At 45.4% G+C, this 19,787-nt stretch overlaps 1 non-coding gene across 1 annotated transcript; it reads right to left on the reverse strand.

Annotated features, from left to right (window-relative positions):
• Positions 1-18,732: 18,732 nt before the first annotated feature.
• trnar-ucu (transfer RNA arginine (anticodon UCU)) lies at positions 18,733-18,823 on the reverse strand. The gene is given in 2 exon segments: positions 18,733-18,768; positions 18,787-18,823. It is a non-coding gene; the product is annotated as a tRNA-Arg (tRNA).
• Positions 18,824-19,787: the final 964 nt, after the last annotated feature.

The following is a 19,787-nucleotide window of genomic DNA, read 5'->3' on the forward strand; positions in this document are numbered from 1 at the left end:
AGAGTGCCGAATCAAAAGGTCGGGTGCTGCACCTCGAGCTTGGGTCGATTTTCACTGGAACACTGGAGCAGGCCAAAGACAGAAATGTTGACATGAGAGCAGGGGGGAGTGTTGAAATGGCAAGCAACCAGAAGCTCAGGATCATGCTTTCGGCCTGAGCAGAGGTGTTCCACCTAATCTGCTTTTGGTCTCCCCAGTTTAGAGGAGCCCGCATTGTGAGTAGTGAATACAGTATACATAATTGAAAGAAGTACAAGTAAATCGCTGCTTCACCTAAAAGGAGTGTTTGGGGCTTTAGATAATGAGCAGAGAGGACGGAAAAGGGCAGGTATTATATCTCCTGCGATTGCATGGGAAGGTGCCTTGGGGTAATGGAGGAGTGGTCCAGGGTGTTGTGGAAGGAACAATCCCTTCGGAATGCTGACAAGGGAGGGGAAGTTGCGTTTGGTAGTGGCATCACGCTGGAGGTGGCGGAAATGGTGGAGGATGATCCTTTGGATGTGTTTATGTTTAGAGATACAGCAGTGAAACAGGCCCTTCGGCCCACATGGTCTGTGCCGACGATCAACACCCATTTATAATAATTCTATACTCCTACCACATCCCCACCTGTCCCTATATTTCCCTACGACCTACCTATACTAGGGGCAATTTATAATGGCCAATTTACCTACCAAACTGCAAGTCTTTTGGCAGGAAACTGGAGCACCCGGAGGAAACCCACACAGACACAGGGAGAACTTGCACACTTCACACAGACAGTACCCAGAATTGAACCCAGGTTGCTGGAACTGTGAGGCTGCAGTGCTAACCACTGCGCCACTGAGCTGCTGTGGAGGCAGGTGGGATGGAAAGTGAGGACAAGGGGATCCCTGTTGCAGTTCTGGGAGGGAGGGGAAGGGGGAGGGCAGAGGTTGAAGGTCCATTCAAATACACTGGGAGGGGGGGAGTTGAAATCTGGTGATGTTGTTGAATTTAATTTCACCCCTTGAACTCTCTGCCGATGAAGTCTGAAAAAGGGAAGAACAACCACACAACATGGGTCTCAAATCCAAGACCCTGAGATTAAAAGTCTCATGCTCTACCAACTGAGCTAACAAGGCCTGATACAGTACTTCTACTCTGTCTGCTATTGGACGGATGCAGCTGTTGGCTCCACCCCAAGGGCGGGAGTTTGTTCCACCAACCATGAAGCAGCTTCCTATCAATTCCCAAAATTATCAGTAAATCCACTTACAGAAGCCCCAAAGTGTGATATATTCCTCTCACTCATCGATAATAAAACTTACAAATCTTTTTACCTTGCAAATGCTGCCATCTATTTTGTCAGTATTTATTTCTCTCTCCTTTTTATTTAGTACATGCATTCCTTTGGAATTTTTTTCCAATTATATCTGAGGGAAGAAATGAACAGATCTGGCAACTCAAAACTGGGCATCCATGAGGCACTGTGGGCCATCAGCAGCAGCAGAATTGTATTTAAACACAATATGTTACCTCATAGCCTGACATATCCCTCACTCTACCATTACCATCAAGCCAAGGGAGCAATAGTGGTTCAATGAAGTGTGCAGGAAGGCATGTCAGGAGCAGCACCAAGCAGACCTAAAAATGAGTGAAGCTACAACACAGGATTACTTGCATGTCAAACAGTGGAAGCAGCATGCAATAGACAGAGCTGAGTGATCTCACAACCAACAGATCAGATCAAAGCTCTGCAGTCCTGCCACATCCAGTCCTGAATGGTGGTGGATAATTAAACAATCAACAGGAGGTTCCACAAATATCCCCATCCATAATGATAGGGGAGACCAGCATATCAGTGCAAAATACAAGGTTGAATCATTTGCAACCATCTTCAGCCAGAAGTATCAACTAAATGATGCATCTCGACCTCCTGCTGATGTCCCCAGCATCGCAGATGCCAATCTTCAGCAAATCCACTTCACTCCACATGATATCAAGAAATGGCTGAAGGCACTGGATACTGACAACATCCCGGCTGTAGTGCTGATGACTTATGCTCCAGAACTAGCCGCGCCACTAGCCACGCTGTTCCAGTACAGCTACAACACTGGCATCTACCCAGCAACGTGGAAAATTACCCAGGTATGTCCTGCAAACAAAAAGCAGGACAAATCCAACCCTGTCAATTACTGCCCCATCAGCCTCCTCTTGATCATCAGTAAAGTGATGGAAGGTGTCATTGACAGTGCTATCAAGCAGCACTTACACAGCAATAACCTGCTCATCAATGCGCATTTTGGGTTCTGCCAGAGCCACTTGGTTCCTGACCTCGTTGCAGCCTTGACCCAAATTTGGACAAAAGAGCTGAACTCAAGAGGTGAGGTGAGGAGACAGTGACTGCTCTTGCCAAGGGCATCAAGGAGCCCTTGCAAAATTGAAGTCAATGGCCACCAGGGAGAAAACTCTCCACTAGAATTCTTTGAGGAAGTGACAAAGTTGATTGATGAGGGATGGGCTGGAGATGTCATATGCATGGACTTCAGTAAGGCGTTTGATAAGGTTCCCCATGGTAGGCTGATGGAGAAAGTGAAGTCGCATGGGGTCCAGGGTGTACTAGCTAGATGGATAAAGAACTGGCTGGGCAACAGGAGACAGAGAGTAGCAGTGGAAGGGAGTTTCTCAAAATGGAGACGTGTTCCACAGGGATCCGTGCTGGGACCACTGTTGTTTGTGATATACATGAATGATTTGGAGGAAAGTATAGGTGGTCTGATTAGCAAGTTTGCAGACGACACTAAGATTGGTGGAGTAGCAGATAGTGAAGGGGACTGTCAGAGAATACAGCAGAATATAAATATATTGGAGAGTTGGGCAGAGAAATGGCAGATGGAGTTCAATCAGGGTAAATGTGAGGTGATGCATTTTGGAAGATCCAATTCAAGAGTGAACTATACAGTAAATGGAAAAGTCCTGGGGAAAATTGATGTACAGAGAGATTTGGGTGTTCAGGTCCATTGTTCCCTGAAGGTGGCAACGCAGGTCAATAGAGTGGTCAAGAAGGCATACGGCATGTTTTCCTTCATCGGACGGGATATTGAGTACAGTTTTGGCAGGTCATGTTACAGTTGTATGGGACTTTGGTTCGGCCACATTTGGAATACTGCATGCAGTTCTGGTCGCCACATTACCAAAAGGATGTGGATGCTTTGGAGAGGGTGCAGCGGAGGTTCACCAGGATGTTTCCTGGTATGGAGGGTGCTAGCTATGAAGAGAGGTTGAGTAGATTAGGATTATTTTCATCAGAAAGCCGACGGTTGAGGGGGGACCTGATTGAGGTGTACAAAATCATGAGAGGTATAGACAGGGTGGATAGCAAGAAGCTTTTTCCCAGAGTGGGGGATTCAAATACTAGGGGTCACGAGTTCAAAGTGAGAGGGGAAAAGTTTAGGGGGGATATGCGTGGAAAGAACTTTACGCAGAGGGTGGTGGGTGCCTGGAACGCGTTGCCAGCGGAGGTGGTCGCCGCGGGCACGATAGCGTCTTTTAAGATGTATCTAGACAGATCCATGAATGGGCAGGAAGCAAAGAGACGCAGACCCTTAGAAAATAGGCGACATGTTTAGGTAGAGGATCTGGATCGGCACAGGCTTGGAGGGCCGAAGGGCCTGTTCCTGTGCTGTAATTTTCCTTGTTCTTTGTTCTTTAGTTGGAGTCATACCTAGCGCAAAGGAATATGGTGATAGTTGTGGGTGGCCAATCATCTCAGTCCCAGAACAGCACTCAGGAGTTCCTCAGGGTAGTGTCCTAGGCCCCAACCATCTTCCGTTGCTTCATCAATGACCTTCCCTCTATCATAAGGTCAGAAGTGGGGATGTTCGCTGATGATTGCAAAATGTTCAGTAGCATTAGCAACTCCTCAGCTACTGAAGCAGTCCGTGTCCACATGTAGAGGGACCTGGACAACATTGGGCTTGGGCTGATAAGTGACAAGGAACATTCAACCCACAAAAGTGCCAGGCAATGAACATCTCCAACAAGAGAGAACCTAACCATCTCCCCTTGACATTCAATGGCATTACCATTGCTGAATCCCTCACCATCAACATTCTGGGGGTTACCATTGAGCAGGAACTGAATTGGATCAGCCATATAAATACCGTAGCTACAAGAGCAGGTCAGAGGCTGGGAATTCTGCTGTGAATCACTCACCTCCTGTCCACCATCTACAAGGCACAAGTCAGGAGCGTGATGGAATACTCCCCATTTGCCTGGATGAGTGCAGCTCCAAAAACACTCAAGAAGCTCAACATCATCCAGGACAAAGCAGCTCGCTTGATCAGCACCCCATCCACCACCTTAAATATTCACTCCCTCCACCACCAGTGAACAGTGGTGGCAGTGCGTACCATCTACAAGATGCACTGCAATAACTCACCAAGCCTCCTTCGACAGCACCTTCCAAACCCATGACCTCGACCACCTAGAAGGACATTGGATGCATAGGAACACCACCATCTGCCAGTTCCCGTCCAAGCTACACACCATCCTGACTGGGAACTATATCACCGTTCCTTCACTGTCACTGGATCAAAATCCTGGAACTCCCTTCCGAACAGCACTGTGGATTTACCTACACCACATGGACTGCAACAGCTCAAAAAGGCAGCTCACCACAACCTTCTCAAGGGAAGTTAGGAATGGGCAATAAATGCTGGCGTTGCCAGCGATGCCCACATTCCGTGAAAGAATAAAAAAGAGATTTGCCACAATGGTAGCAGGGTGAGGGACTTCAGTGATGTGGAGAGATTGGAGAAGCTGGGGTTGTTCTCCTTGCGGCAGAGAAAATTCAGAAAAGATTTGACACATTTGTTCAAAATCATGAAGTTCTTAAATAGTTTAAATAAGGAGAAACTGTTTCCAGTGGTAAAAGGGTCAGTAAGCAGAGGACACAGATATCAGGTGATTGGCAGAAGAACCAGAGGTGACATGAAAAACCATTTTTTACACAGTAATGTGTTGTGATAAAGAAAGAAAAGACTTGCATTTATATAGCACCTTTCAAGACCACTGGACATATCAAAGCACTTTGTAGACAATGAAATACTTTTGAAGTGTAATCACTGTTGTAATGTCAGAAATGCAGCAGCTAATACCCACAAACAGCAATGTGATAATGACCAACTGATCTGATTGAGGGGCAAATATTGATCACAACACCAGGGAGAATTGCTCTTCACTTGTTTGAAATTGCAGCATGGGATCTTTTACATTCACCCAAACATGCAGACCAGGTCTTGGTTTAACATCACACCTGAAAGGCAGCAACTTCAACACCCTCAGTGCTGCACTGGAGTGTCAGCTGTGAAATCTGAACCCAGAAGCTTGTGATTTCGAGGTGAGTGTGACCAACTGAGCCACAGCTTTTACCTGAGTCTCAATCCTTCTACCAACAGTTTCTCTCTATCGGGTCTGTCACGACCCCTCATGATTGTGAACACCTCTATCAAATCTCCTCTCGAAGGAGAACAACCCCAGCTTCTCCAATCTATCCACATAACTGAAATCCTAACCACACGTTGCAGAAAGGAAATTTTCCTCAAGTTCTTTCCAGTTTTGTGAGTCACATTAAATCTGTAACCTTAGGTTAGTGACCGTTCAGCAGTTAGAAACAGTTCCTCAGTATTTACTCTGCCTCAAACCTTCAAGGAAGCTCTGCAATGTAACTGAAAATCAAGTTGTCAGAAGTGGGATTTAAACACATGCCTCCAGTGAAAGCTGCAACCTGAACAGAGAAGCTGAAACCGCTCAGTCACCTCAACTGTTCAGACCTTTTTAACCTCGTCATCACTTCTGTACTTTGAAAGGTTCACTCAAAGAACAAAGAACAAAGAAAATTACAGCACAGGAACAGGCCCTTCGGCCCTCCAAGCCTGCGCCAATCCAGATCCTCTATCTAAACATGTCGCCTATTATCTAAGGGTCTGTATCTCTTTGCTTCCTGCCCATTCATGGATCTGTCTAGATAAATCTTAAAAGACGCTATCATGCCCGCGTCTACCACCTCCGCTGGCAACGCGTTCCAGGCACCCACCACCCTCTGCGTAAAGAACTTTCCATGCACATCCCCCCAAAACTTTTCCCCTCTCACTTTGAACTCGTGACAACTAGTAATTGAATCCCCCACTCTGGGAAAAAGCTTCTTGCTATCCACCCTGTCTATACCTCTCATGATTTTGTCCACCTCAATCAGGTCCCCCCTCAACCTCCGTCTTTCTAATGAAAATAATCTTAATCTACTCAACCTCTCTTCATAGCTCGCGCCCTCCATACCAGGCAACAGCCTGGTGAACCTCCTCTGCACCCTCTCCAAAGCATCCACATCCTTTTGGTAATGTGGCGACCAGAACTGCACGCAGTATTCCAAATGTGGGCGAAACAAAGTCTTATACAACTGTAACATGACCTGCCAACCCTTGTACTCAATACCCCGTCCGATGAAGGAAAGCATGCCGTATGCCTTCTTGACCACTCTATTGACCTGCGTTGCCACCTTCAGGGAACAATGGACCTGAACACCCAAATCTCTCTGTACATCAATTTTCCCCATGACTTTTCCATTTACTGTATAGTTCACTCTTGAATTGGATCTTCCAAAATGCATCACCTCGCATTTGCCCTGATTGAACTCCATCTGCCATTTCTCTGCCCAACTCTCCAATCTATCTATATTCTGCTGTATTCTCTGACAGTCCCCTTCACTATCTGCTGCTCCACCAATCTTAGTGTCGTCTGCAAACTTGCTGATCAGACCACCTATACTTTCCTCCAAATCATTTATGTATATCACAAACAACAGTGGTCCCAGCACGGATCCCTGTGGAACACCACTGGTCACACGTCTCCATTTTGAGAAACTCCCTTCGACTGCTATTCTCTGTCTCCTGTTGCCCAGCCAGTTCTTTATCCATCTAACTAGTACACCCTGGACCCCATGCGACTTCACGTTCTCCATCAGCCTACCATGGGGAACCTTATCAAACGCCTTACTGAAGTCCATGTATATGACATCTACAGCCCTTCCCACATCAATCAACTTTGTCACTTCCTCAAAGAATTCTATTAAGTTGGTAAGATATGACCTTCCCTGCACAAAACCATGTTGCCTATCACTGATAAGCCCATTTTCTTCCAAATGGGAATAGATCCTATCCCTCAGTATCTTCTCCAGCAGCTTCCCTACCACTGACGTCAGGCTCACCGGTCTATAATTACCTGGATTATCCCTGCTACCCTTCTTAAACAAGGGGACAACATTAGCAATTCTCCAGTCCTCCGGGACCTCACCCGTGTTTAAGGATGCTGCAAAGATATCTGTTAAGGCCCCAGCTATTTCCTCTCTCGCTTCCCTCAGAAACCTGGGATAGATCCCATCCGGACCTGGCGACTTGTCCACCTTAATGCCTTTTAGAATATCCAACACTTCCTCCCTCCTTATGCCGACTTGACCTAGAGTGATCAAACATCTGTCCCTAACCTCAACATCCGTCATGTCCCTCTCCTCGGTGAATACCGATGCAAAGTACTCGTTTAGAATCTCACCCATTTTCTCTGACTCCACGCATAACTTTCCTCCTTTGTCCTTGAGTGGGCCAATCCTTTCTCTTGCTCCTTATATATGAATAAAAGGCTTTGGGATTTTCCTTAACTCTGTTTGCTAAAGATATTTCATGACCCCTTTTAGCCCTCTTAATTCCTCGTTTCAGATTGGTCCTACATTCCCGATATTCTTTCAAAGCTTCGTCTTTCTTCAGCCTCCTCGACCTTATGTATGCTTCCTTTTTCCTCTTAGCTAGTTTCACAATTTCACCTGTCATCCATGGTTCTCTAATCTTGCCATTTCTATCCCTCATTTTCACAGGAACATGTCTCTCCTGCACGCTAATCAACCTCTCTTTAAAAGCCTCCCACATATCAAATGTCGATTTACCTTCAAACAGCTGCTCCCAATCTACATTCCCCAGCTCCTGCCGAATTTTGGTATAGTTGGCCTTCCCCCAATTTAGCACTCTTCCTTTAGGACCACTCTCGTCTTTGTCCATGAGTATTCTAAATCTTACGGAATTGTGATCTCTATTCCCAAAGTAGTCCCCAACTGAAACTTCAACCACCTGGCCGGACTCATTCCCCAACACCAGGTCCAGTATGGCCCTTTCCCGAGTTGGACTATTTACATACTGCTCTAGAAAACCCTCCTGGATGCTCCTTACAAATTCTGTTCCATTTAGACCTCTAACACTATGTGAATCCCAGTCAATGTTGGGAAAATTAAAATCTCCTATCACCACCACCCTGTTGCTCCTACATCTTTCCATAATCTGGTTACATATTTGTACCTCTATCTCACGCTTGCTGTTGGGAGGCCTGTAGTACAGCCCCAACATTGTTACCGCACCCTTCCTATTTCTGAGTTCTGCCGATATTGCCTCACTGCTCGAGTCCTCCATAGTGCCCTCCTTCAGCACTGCTGTGATATCCTCTTTGACCAGTAATGCAACTCCTCCACCCCTTTTACCTCCCTCTCTATCCCGCCAGAAGCATCGATATCCTGGGATATTTAGTTGCCAATCATGCCCTTCCCTCAACCAAGTCTCAGTAATAGCAATAACATCATACTCCCAGCTACTAATCAAAGCCCTAAGTTCATCTGCCTTACCTACTACACATCTTGCATTAAAACAAATGCACCAGTCCCTTTGCGTTCATCATCTGCTCCCTGTCTACTCTTTCCCTTAGTCACGCTGACTTCATTATCTAGTTCCTTACAGGCTTTAGTTACTACCTCCTTACTGTCCACTGACCTCCTCATTTGGTTCCCATCCCCCTGCCACATTAGTTTAAACCCTCCCCAACAGTGTTAGCAAAAGCACCCCCAAGAACATTCGTTCCAGTCCAGCCCAGGTGTAGACCATCCAATTTGTAATAGTCACACCTCCACCAGAACCGGTCCCAATGTCCCAAAAATCTGAACCCCTCCCTCCTGCACCATCTCTCAAGCCACGCATTCATCCTGACTATTCTTTCATTTCTACTCTTACTAGCATGTGGCACTGGTAGCAATCCTGAGATTACTACCCCTGAGGTCCTACTTTTTAACTTGGCTCCTAACTCCCTAAATTCTGCTTGTAGGACCTCATCCTGTTTTTTACCTCTATCATTGGTGCCTATGTGCACAATGACAACTGGCTGTTCACCCTCCCCCTTCAGAATGTTCTGCAGCCGATCTGAGGTATCCCTGACCCGTGCACCTGGGAGGCAACATACCATTCGGGAGTCTCGTTTTCGACCACAGAACCGCCTATCTACTCCCCTTACAATTGAATCCCCTATGACTATAGCCCTTCCACTCTTTATCCCGCCCTTCTGAACAGCAGAGCCAGCCACGGTGCCATGAACCTGGCTACTGCTGCCTTCCCCTGGTGAGCCATCTCCCTCAACAGTATCCAAAACAGTATACCTGTTTTGGAGGGAGATGACCGCAGGGGACACCTGCACTGCCTTCCTGCTCTTTCTCTGCCTTTTGGTCACCCATTTCCTTTTTCCCTCAGCAATCCTAATCTGCGGTGTGACCAATTCGCTAAACGTGCTATCCACGACCTCCTCAGCATCGCGGATGCTCCAAAGTGAGTCCATCCGCAGCTCCAGAGCCGTCATGCGGTCTAACAAGAGCTGCAGCTGGACACAATTCCAACACGTGAAGGAGTCAGGGACATCAGCCGTGTCCCTGAGCTCCCACATTGAGCAAGAGGAGCATAACACGGGTCTGAGACCTCCTGCCATTTTTAATCTTAAGCTTAACTTAGCCTTAACTTAGATAAATGAAAAAGGAACGAAAAGTGTTTACCAATCACACGAAAAAAAATAAATAGAAAAAGCCTTACCTTCTCTGCACACCACCGAGTCGTTTTTTTTTGGTCAGAGGAGGAGGGCGGGTGGGAGACACTACAGGTGTAGTGTCTCGGGTTCAGCCGCTGCCCAAATATATAGTATTTACTTTCCCAGCTGCCACCTCGCTCTCCCTGTCGCCGCTGCAAAAAGAAACTGCCGAAACAAAAAGATAAGTTTATATAAGTTGTAAACTCACTTACCCAGCTGCCACCTTGCTCTCCCTGTCGCTGCTGCAAAAAGAAACTGCCGAAACAAAAAGATAAGTTTATATAAGTTGTAAACTCACTTTCCCAGCTGCCACCTCACTCTCCCTGTCGCCGCTGCAAAAAGAAACTGCCGAAACAAAAAGATAAGTTAAGATAAGTTGTAAACTCACTTACCCAGCTGCCACCTCGCTCTCCCTGTCGCCGCTAAAGGCAATCTTACCTAATGAACCAGTGTTGGCTGCTCCAAATTTTGCGAAACCCTTTAAAATAGCGATCGATTCTAGCGACCTGGGGGTTGGTGCAGTCCAATTGCAAGATGACAAATCGGGCATAGAGAAGCCAATAGGGTACTTTTCAAGAAAACTAAATTGGCATCAAAAAAGTATTCCACTGTGGAAAAAGAAACATTCGGACTTTTGCTGGCTCTCAAACATTTCAAAGTATATGTCCGCCAGGACTATAAAGAAACACTAATATAAACTGACAATAACCCATTAACGTTTGTGGATAAGTTTAAAAACCAAAATACTAGAATATTTAGATGGAGTTTGTTGCTGCAGCCTGATCATTTGAAAATTGTACATATTTTGGGGAAGAACAATGTTATCGCCAGCGCTTTGTCACGAATTTAATTTAACTATGTTAAGTTATGTAGATGGCGATGGTACAAAGAAAATGTTGTGAATTATCACTGGGGTAAATGGGTGCGTGAATGTGAGAAAATGTTAAGAATGTTTTTTTCCCAGTTTCTTTGAAGTGCAGGGGCAAGAATGAACACCTATCATTTGGAGAAACTGCAAGAGAAGAAGATCCTTGTCCACTCAACACAGTATGAGACTGGCAGTCAAGTAAGCTTGTATGCAGCTTGCTCTGAAATGGCATGAGACTGACATCTCGTGGTGTGAAATAGAACTGCAAGAGCGAAATTGATTGATAATAAATAGCCAGGTGGGAATGTCAGCTGTGAGGGGGATACAAAGGGCCGGATTTTATTTGGTTCACTCACCCCGACATTCCTGCACTGCTCCAATTCTGGTCTTTTGAGCATCGCTGATTTTAATCGCTCCACCGCTGGCGGCTGTGCCATCAGCTGTCCAGGCCCGAAGCCTGAGATTTCCCTCCCTGAACTCTCCGCCTCTCCACCTCTCTTCCCTCCTTTAAAACACTCATGGAAGCTACTTCTGTGACCAAGCTTTTGGCCATCTGCTCTAATATGGTCTTATGTGGTTCGGGGTCAAATTTTGCTTTCCGACACTCCCGTACGTTAAAGGTGCTCTCGAAAGTTACACACAAGTTGTTGTTGATTTTGGTCTGGAATGTATTGCCTGAGAGGATGGTGGAAGGAGACTCAATCGTAAGGTTGAAAAGGGAATTTCGATAAATCTTTGAAAGGAAATGAAAGAGCTGCCACAGGCCGCCCTGGTTGTAGATGTCGTCGTCATCCTTCCTTCTACATGAGATGATGGACGTGCAGCAAATCCATTGGCGATGGGATAGTTTCCCATGGTGCACTTTGTCCGATAGCTGAAGAGGTCAATCTGTGAGAGGCAGGTTCTTCCACAAGTGACACATATGAGGTGGGATTATCAGGTGTCGCTGTTTTCCATGTTGGCACCTGCTGTCAAGCTGCTGTAGTCACTGATCGTCATGGTGACGCACACACCAGTCCAGGGGTAATATCACCATTTCCCTCTGTTGTTGGCCAGTGTCTCCCATGTGTGAAAATCGATGTTTCGGGCCTTCATGTCCTGCTTGCAGGCATCCTTGAAGTGGGGCTTTGGGCATCCAACTAGTCTTCTGTCTCCGGCGACCTCCCCATACAGAATACCCTTGGGAATGTGTCATCTTCCATCCTGCGAACGTGCCTGAGCCAGCAAAGTCACCTCTGCTTGACGAGTGTGAGCATACTCGAGAGATTTGCTTTTGAAAGCATTGTTCCATTTGTGATTTTGTCCAGTGTTTATTTGCGCAGTGTCTCACTATCTTTTGCACAACTGTCTTGGCTAATTTCAAGTCATATAATGTTCTGGCTGCTTGTTTCATGTTGTGCATCAGGTCGGTTCTGCTTTTTGCTTCAATCACAGATGTCATCTCTGCTGAGTAGGTGGGGAAGAAACTATTGCCCACCTCCTTCTGGAATGTGTCTTTGCAAAGCAGGTGTGGAAAGAGATGCAGTGGTTTTTGTCGAGATTCATCCCAAGCAGCTCTGTAACACAGGAGTCTGTGCTCTACGGGCTGTTCCCAGGGATGCACACCGAGATAAACATCAACTGCTGCTGGAGGACCATCAATTTGGTGAAAGAAGCTCTTTGGCCTGCCCTAAACCTGCTGGTCTTCCAGCGCAAAGAGTTGTTCACGACCGAGTGTTGCAGACTGGCACATTCCAAGGTCCAGGACTACGTGCTGAGGGACACACTAAAGCTTGGGGTAGCCACTGGAAAGGCTCAATGTGGAAAGACCACTGTGTAAGGTCCTCCCGCCATAGTGAACTAAGGAACTGGACCCATGGGAAACCCCTCGGGCTGTATACACCAGATATGATTTTGCTGTAAAATGTACATGGCAGGTAAAATGGAATGGAAGGGTTGTGAGGCAACTCACCCCTCTATTGAAGAAAACTTAATGAACCAGATAGAAGAAAGGAGTGAGATAGAGAGTAAAATAGCCCTGGTCTGTTCCTACTAACCCCCCGACACCCGACTTAAAATGGCATCATTTTCTCCTGCTTCTGCACATTCTAATCCATTGATGTTTGCAAACCTTTCATCTGTCCCTTTAATTCCTGTTTCCTAATCCATTGATGTTTCACAATATCCCAATCCATTGATATAACTCAGTCTATAGAATTTCCCAATCCAGATATTTTCCAGTCCATTGACTTTCCTAATCCATTAATGGTTCCTGTCCATTGACATTCCCAATCCATTTATATTGCCTGTGATTTCAAAGCAACTGTGGAACACAAATAGTATCAGTATTATCAGATACATCAAGATGAGGTGCAATAGCCAAGTGGACAGATGTTGGGTTTATAAAGAAAAAAGCACTGGCTCGATATTTGTCCAGTATAACACTGGATCTGAACTCTCAACCTACTGTATTTCTGTGGGTCTGCTGACTTGCAGATGTGAAGAACCATTGGATGTTTCTCAATCCTCTGACTTTTTTTGCTGTGCTGCAAGAAACTAGACTCGTCCAAAGTGGATCCCTCAAAGAGAAACACTACACCTTCTTCTGGCAGGGGAAAGCCCAAGAGGCAACTCGTCAGCATGGAGTGGTTTTCACAGTAAAAAACACGCCACTTGAGATGAGTGAACCAGCCACAGTAGGCTCAGAGAGACTTCTTACTCTTCACTTGTCAACAAGCGTGGGCCCAGTTAATCTCATGTGCATCTATGTCCCGACACTCACCTCCACCCCAGATGTCAAGGATCAATTCTATGTGACACTTGATACTGCCATCAGTAGAATTCCCAGCACTGAGGGACTGTACCTTCTAGGAGACTTCAACACAAGCTTGGGTACTGACTACACAGCTTTGCCAATGTGCATAGAGCACCAGGGGATTGGCAAGATGAATGAAAATGGACAGAGGTTGCTGGAGTTATGCTGTCACCATGGATTCTGTGTGATGAACAGCTACTTCCAGGTCAAGCTGTGACACAAGGTGTCCTGGAGACATCTGAGATCACGCCACTGGCACCAGCTAGACCTTATCATCACCAGTGCAAACACCCTCAGCAGTGTCCTCATCACTCACAGCTATCACAGCGCTGACTGTGACACTGAGCACTCCCTGGTGTGTAGCAAGGTCAGGCTTCAGCCAAGGAAGCTTCATCCATCCAAGAAGAACGTCGTCCTCAGATCAACTCTTGACGAACCACTGATCCAGAACGGACCCAGGAGTTCCTCAACATCCTCGATCAGGCTCTTTCAGACAACAATGCTCAAGGTCTCAGTGCGGTGTCAAAGTGGAGTCATCTGTTAACAAGCAGATGGAAAGGTGAGTGGAGCATTACCTTAAACTCTACATAACGGAGAATATTGTCATTGAAGTGGCTCTCAGTGCCATTCCAGACTTCCCTGTCATGGAGGAGCTGGACAGTGATCCCACCATAGTGGAGCTCAACAAAGCCATTGACCATCTTGCCAGTGGTAAAGCCCCGGGAAATGATGGTATTCCACCTGGAATCATCAAGAGTGGAAAAGCGGTTCTACAGCAGCATCTCAATGAACTTCTGTGTCTCTGTTGGAAGGAAAGATCTGCACCTCAAAACATGCGTGATGCAAACATTGTCACCTTGTACAACAATAAGGGGGACTCGCAGTGACTGCAGCAATTAGCGAGGCATCTCCTTGCTAAGTATTGTGGGGAAGGTCTTTGCTCGCATTGCTCTGACCAGATTGCAGACCCTGGCATCACACATCTCAGGGCAGCTTCAGAGCTGGTAGATCGACAGTCGACATGATTGTCTCACTTCGGCAGTTACAGGACAAGTACTGTGAACAGTACAGACCACTCTACATTGTCTTTACATATGAACATACGAATTAGGAGCAGGAGTGGGCCACTCGTCCCTTCGAGCCTGCTTCACCATTCAATAAGCTCATGGCTGAACTGATTACTCCACATTTCCATCCACATCCGATAACCTTTCACCCCCTTGCAGATAAAGAATCTATCCATCTCTCCCTGAAAAATATTCAAAGACTCTGCTTCCACCGCCTTTTGAGGAAGAAAATTCCAAAGACTCACGACCCTCAGAGGGGGAAAATTGCTCCTCATCTCTGTCTTAAATGGGTGACCCCTTATTTTTAAACAGTGACCCCTAGCTCTAGATTCTCCCACAAGGGGAAACATCCTTTCCACATCCACCCTGTCAAAACCACTCAGGATCTTGTATGTTTCAATCATGTCGCCTCTTTCTCTTCTAAACTCTAGTGGATACGAACCTAGCCTGTCCAATCTTTCCTCGTAAGACAGCCCACCCATTCCATGTATTAGTCTAGTAAACCTTCTCTGTACTACCTCCAATGCATTTACATCCTTCCATAAATAAGGAGACCAGTACTGTACTCAGTGTTGCAGAAGAGGTCTCACCAATGCCCTGTATAGCTGAAGCATAACCTCCCCTGGCGATAAATGATAACATTCTATTAGCTTTCCTAATTACATGCTGTACCTGCAGACTAACCTTTTGCGATTCGTGCACTAGGACACCCAGATCCCTCTGCATCTCAGATCTCTGCAATCTCTCACCATTTAGATAATATGCTTTTTTATTCTTCCTGCCAAAGTGGACAATTTCCCACTTTCCCACATTACACTCCATTTGCCAGGTCTTTGCCCAGTCACTTAACCTATCTATATCCCTTTGTAGCCCCCTTATGTCCTCTTCACAACCTACTTTCCTACCTATCTTTGTCATCAGCAAATTTAGCAACCATACTTTTGGTCCCTTCATCAAAGTCATATCGAAAATTGTAGAAGGTTGAGGCCCCAGCACAGATCCCTGTGGACAACTCGTTACTTCTTGCCAACCAGAAAATGACCCATTTATGCTGACTCTCTGTTTCCTGTCAGCTAGCCAATCCTCTATCCATGCCAATATGTTACCCCTGACACCATGAGCTTTTATTTTCTGCAATAACCTTTGATATGTCACCTTATCCTTCTTGAAATCGAAGTACAATACATCCACCGGTTCCCCTTTATCCACAGCACATGTAACTACCTCAAAGAACTCCAATAAATTGGTTAAACATGATTTCCCTTTCACAAAACCATGTTGACTCTGCCTGATTACCTTTATTTTTTCTAAACGCCCTGCTATAACATCTTCAGTAATCGCTCCTAACATTTTCCCTAAGACAGATGTTAAGCTAACTGGCCTGTCGTTTCCTGCTTTCTGTCTCCCTCCCTTTTTGAATAAATGAATTACATTCGCTACTTTCCAATCTAACAGAACCTTCCCGAAGCGAGGGAATTTTCGAAAATTAAAACCAGCGCATCAACTATCTCACTGGCCAATTCAGGACCTGGCGACTTGTAAGCCCGCAGCTCCAACAATTTGTTTAGTACCACTTCCCTGGTGATTGTAATTTTCTTGAGTTCCTCCCTCCCTTCCATTTCCTGACTTACAGCGAATACTGGGATGTTATTTGTATCCTCAATCGTGAAGACCGATGCAAAGTATCTGTTCAATTCATCTGCCATCTCTTAATTATCCATTATTAATTCCCAGACACACTTTCCATAGGACCAACACTCACTTTGTTAACTCTTTTCTTTTTAAAATATCTATCGAAACTCTTACTAGTTGTCTTTATATTTCTTGCTAGCTTTCTCTCGTTCTCTAATTTTACCTTCCTTATCAATCTTTTAGTCATTCTTTGCTGTTTTTTTATATTCTGTCCAATCTTCTGACCTGCCTCCCATCTTTGCACAATTATAGGCTTTTTCTTTAAGTTTGATAGTATCTTTAACTGTTTTCATTAAACATGGATGGTGAGTCCCACCTTTGGAATTTTTCTTTCTGGTTGAAATGTATCTATTCTGTGTATTCTGAAATTTTCCTTAAATGTCTGCCACTGCATCTCTATTGACCTATCCCTTAACCTAATTTGCCAGTTCACTTTAGCTAGCTCTGCTTTCATGCACATATAATTGCCCTTATTTAAGTTTAAAATACTCGTTTGGGACACACTCTCCTCTCCCTCAAACTGAATGTAAAATTCAATCATATTATAATCGCTACTACTTTGGGGCACCTTAACAATGAGGTCATTAATTAATCCTATCTCGTTGCACAATGCCAGGTCTAGTATAGCCTGCTCTCAGGTTGGCTCCAGAACTTATTTTTCCAAGAAATTATCCCAAAAACATTCTGTGTACTCCTCGTCTAGGCTACCTCTGCCCATCAGAATTTCCAGTCTATATGGAGATCAAAATCCCCCATAATTATTGCTGTACCTTTCTGACAAGCTGCCATTATTTCTTTTTTTATACCCCATCCTACAGTGTGGTTAATGTTAGGTGGCCTATACACTGCTCCCACAAGTGACTTCTTGCCTGTATTATTTCTCATCTCAACTCAAACTGCTTCTACATCGTGATCTCCTGAACTTAGGTCATCCCTCTCTATTGCGCTAATACCATCATTAATTAACAGAGTTACCCCACCACCTTTTCCAAGCTTCCTGTCCTTCCTAAATGCCATGTCACCTCCAATATTCACATCCCAATCTATGTCGCCCTGCAGCCATGTCTCTGTAATGACTATCAGATCGTACTTATTTATTCTATTTGTGCTCTCTGTTCATCTGTTTTGTTTCGAAAGCTCCATGCATTCAGATACAGAGCACTTAGTTTTGTCCTTTTATTATTTTTGTAACCTCTAGCCTTATCTGTTGATTTACTCTTAGATTTGTCTGCTCTGTCCCTTCCTGTCACAGTCTCTTTATCATTTCCCATATTTATACCTTTCTCTCTTGCCTTGCCTCTCCTCCTTGATTCACCATATCTTCCCAAATTTGATCCCTTGCCCCCACTATTCAGTTTAAAACCGTCTCTACGTCCCTCGTTATGTGGCTCGCTGGAGCACGGTTCAGGTGTAGACCGTCCCAACGGTACAGCCACCTCTTTCCCCAGTATTGGTGCCAATGCCCCACGAACCAGAACCCACTACAACCACACCAGTCTTTCAGCCGCACATTACTTTCTCTAATCTTATTTGTCCTATGCCAATTTGCACATGGCTCAGGTAATAATCCAGAGATGATTAACTTTGAGGTTCTCCTACTTAATTTGGTGCCTAGTTCCTCATACTGACTATGCAGAACCTCTATCCTTGTCCTGCCTATGCCGTTGGTACCGACATGGACCACGACAACTGGATCCTCCCCCTCCCATTGTATGTTTCACTCCAGCCCTGAGCAGACGTCCTGAATCCTGGCACCGGCAGGCAACACAGTCATCTGGACTCTTGCTCTTTGCTGCAGAGAACAGAGTCAATCCACCTTACTATACTGTCCCCTACTACCACTACGTTCCTTTTTTCTCCCTCTTTGAGCCGCAAACACTTACTGCAGACGTGTTTGCCCTGGATCACACTGGTATCCAGGAGCTCCCACATGCTGCAGCTGTGACACATCACCTGTCTTGTCATCCTTAACGTGTTTCAATTAACTACTTAATTATTTTATTCAATTGTTTATTTTGTTGTATATTTTATTAAGCTTACCACTAGTTTGTTTACTATTTTAAACATTAGGACTAAAATGGACCTTAATCAGTTACCAGATCCTCATCAAACATGCAGCTTTTTCCAAACCAATCAACTACCTGCTTGCCTGTGATGTCACAGCTCAACAGATCCTCACCAAACAGCTCCTTCCACTGCACCGAAGCAAGAACCAAATCCTGCAAACTCACCCCAGCGGCTCACTGTTTCCCTGCTCTCACTCTCCATTGTGATGTCACTTGTTGATTTTTTTTGCCCCAGCTCTGCTCCTGCTGTGCTCCTCTCTCTCTCGCTCTGTCTCTGAATCAGTGCTTTTGACACACTTGTTAACTCTCTGTTCCGTCGTGCTCTTCTGTCTCTGGTCCAAAATCTGACTCTGGTGGGATTTGAACCCACAACCTTTGAATGCCTTTTTTATCATTATTTAGAAGTCCAACACACTATCCATTGCGCCACAGAGCCGCACATACTTTAATGAACATCACCAAGGCCTTTGATCTTGTCAGCAGAGACGGACTCTTCAAACTGCGATGGAAACTCGGCTGCCCTCCTGAACTCTTGGGCATCATCTCTTCTTTCCACGAGAACATGCACAGTTCCAACAGTTACAATGGAGCAACATCAGACACTTTCAAGATCAGCAGTGGGGTAAAGCAAGGCTGCGTGCTGACGCCAACTCTCTTAGGAACAGAGGAACATAGGAGTAGGCCATTCAGCCCGTCGAGCCTTTTCTGCCATTCAATTCGATCATGGCTGATCATCTACCTCAACGCCCCTTTTCCGTGCTCTCCCCATATCCCTTGATGTCATGAGTATCAAGATTTCTAACAATTTCTGTCTTGAACATGCTCAATGATTGAACTGCCACAGCTCTCTGGGGTAGAGAATTCCAATGATTCACCACCGTCTGAGTGCAGAAATTCAACTCGATCTCAGTTTTAAATGGCCTACTCCTTATTCTGAGACTTGGTCCCCTGATTTTAGACTCACCAACCAGGGCAAACATCCTATCTACATCCACACTGTCACGCCCTATAAGAATTTTATCAGTTTCAATGAGATCACCTCTCATTCTTCGAAACTTTAAGGAATACAGGCCCAGTTTCCTCATAAGACAATCCCACCATCCCAGGGATTAGTCTGGTGACCCTCTGTTTCACTCCCTCTATGGCAAGTATATCCTTCCTTAGATGAGGAGACCAAACTATACACAATACTCCAGCGCGGTTTCACCAAGGCTCTATACAATTGCAACAAGACATCTTTACTCCTGTACTCATGACCCCTCGTGTGAAGGCCAACATACCATTTGCCTTCCTAATTGATTGCTGCACCTGCACAAGAGCTTTTAGTGTCTCATGAACAAGGACACCCAGGTCCCTTTGGACATCAACACTTCCCAACCTCTCACCATTTAAGAAATACT

Source organism: Heterodontus francisci, unplaced genomic scaffold (genome assembly GCF_036365525.1).
Source record: "Heterodontus francisci isolate sHetFra1 unplaced genomic scaffold, sHetFra1.hap1 HAP1_SCAFFOLD_43, whole genome shotgun sequence".
In the NCBI taxonomy this organism is placed as follows: domain Eukaryota; kingdom Metazoa; phylum Chordata; class Chondrichthyes; order Heterodontiformes; family Heterodontidae; genus Heterodontus; species Heterodontus francisci.